Source organism: Trichechus manatus, unplaced genomic scaffold (genome assembly GCF_000243295.1).
Source record: "Trichechus manatus latirostris isolate Lorelei unplaced genomic scaffold, TriManLat1.0 scaffold00311, whole genome shotgun sequence".
NCBI classification, from domain to species: Eukaryota; Metazoa; Chordata; class Mammalia; order Sirenia; family Trichechidae; genus Trichechus; species Trichechus manatus.
In genome coordinates this window covers 633147-635407 of record NW_004444247.1, presented here as the reverse complement: position 1 = coordinate 635407, position 2261 = coordinate 633147, and positions in this window count along the sequence as shown.

The window sequence follows — 2261 nt, the reverse complement described above, 5'->3', positions numbered from 1 at the left end:
AGAATTTACAACACATGAGGAGATAAAGTATAATCTCATCATAGTGGTAGAGTTTACAACACATAGGGAAATCACATCAGATAACACAATCATACAATACTGGGAATCATGACCTAGCCAAGTTGCTACACACATTTTTTGGGGGACACAATTCAATCCATGACAATGGCCATTTTGTTTGGACTTGTGGCTAAAAGAGGCCTCGAGTCCTTTTCTTTCCTTTTACTTGTTTCCTTCCTTCCTTTCCTTTTACTTATTTTCTTCCTCCATCCCTCCCACCTTCTCTCCCTCCCTCCTTGCTTTCTTTCTTCCTTTCTTTTTCTTCCTTCATTCTTTCCTTTCTTCATTCCTTCTCACTCACTCTGTCTCTCTCTCACTCAAAAAACTAAACTAATTGTTAGCGTCTGCCTGAAAAGAAATATGACTTCTTAAAAATGGTGATTATGGGTATTTTACTAGACCTCTAGGTTTTTGGCCTTTGTTTCACCGTATATTTTTAAGTTCATTCATTTATTCACTCATTCTTTCATTTCTCATACAGTTGCTGAAGGTCTAATATCAGCCATGTAGTATATGTGATCCTAAGGATTCAAAAATGAATAAGGAAAGATCCAATGCCATCCAAAAGCTCACAAGCAGGGTGGGAGTAACCATGTAGGACATGTGCATTACAATAAGTATTATCAGCACTATCACAAGGCTATTAATACAAGTGTAATGAACGCCAAGGAAAGAATGTGGATCAACTCATCAACTCTTGAGCGATATCTTATGATGTTACATGTTCAGGATATATTTTTTTTTTCTGAAAGTATAATGGATTTGTATTTCTTCCTACAAGTTTTAATTGCAAATGCAAAGATGAAAATTGACCATTGTCATAAGAGAAGTAAAAATCAAATATTACGATAAATCTGGATGGAAAGAAGTTGGTATATTTGCAGTGTCTAGTTTCTAGAGGTCCTCTAGTGTTAACTTTTTGGAAGTGATTCTGATATTTCCATCTCCCAATAAGACATGAACTTTTACTTCTTAAGCCATATCTTAAACCAAAAAAAAAAAAAAAAAAAAAAAACCAAACCCTTTGCTGTCAGGTCGATTCCAACTCATAGCGACCCTATAGGACAGAGTAGAACTGCTCCATGAGGTTTCCAAGGCTGTAATCTTTATAGAAGCAAACTGCCACATCTTTCTCCAGAGGAGCAGCTGGTGAGTTTGAACTGCTGATTTTTCAGTTCGCAGCCCTGGTGGCACAGTGGTTAAGGAGCTCAGCTGCTAACTGAAAGCCGTATAATCCTAACACAATATCAACTCATGTATAATATTGAATCATATATAATCCTAAAACAATATTGAGTCATATATCTATAAAACTAAGGAATAATAACTTGAGTTTTGAGTGTTAATACAATCTCATCTAGAGTATTAGAGTAATATGGGTGGATTCACTTTCAGATTGATTTGGTATTGAAGGCACACTGGAATAATATTCAAATAATATTCCACATTAACTACTTAAGAATCTCTAGAATTGCCTTGGTAGTGTAAGAACACTCAGTTTCTCCATGTCAATATACATGTGAGTAATTTTTAAAAAAAGTGGTTAAAATGGGGATACTTAGGGGAATTAATTAACAAGGAATTAGCTCAACATTTATTTCAATAACATACCTCTTGTGGAAAGTGTATGAGGGAAACATGATATAAAAACTCTGTTTTGCAACTGACATAAGGTATAAAAATTTATTCCGCTAAATTAACATAAAGCTAGAAAAATGTTGTATATAATCAAAGCTGCAGTGGTAAAGCTGTCCTTCCTACAGCTGAACTGATATAGTAACAGTGGCATGGTATGTTATCACCATTACTGCTACCTCTACAAATTTGGAGCGTGATACTTGTCTTATCAGGATATGTAATTAATGGACTACTTGCTAGCACACATCGCTGAGGTCAATTTTACCCTAGAGTTATTTGACAAACCCTTATTTCGTATTAAATTATAAAGTCAAAAAAGTCATTTCGTGTTACACGAAAAAGTGAGCTCAAATTGATAGAGGGAGTGGTGCAACAGATATTAATTAGCATGAAAGTGTGTGGAGAGAAAAGTGGCTTTAACATCACCTAAAAGAAGACTGGTATTCAAGAGAATTTAAAACCCCCTTGATAACGAAGTAAAGAAAAAATACGTTACCATATAGTAATAACGTATAGTTATAGAACATTCCTGTAATATTAATAAAAATATATAGTAATTTAAG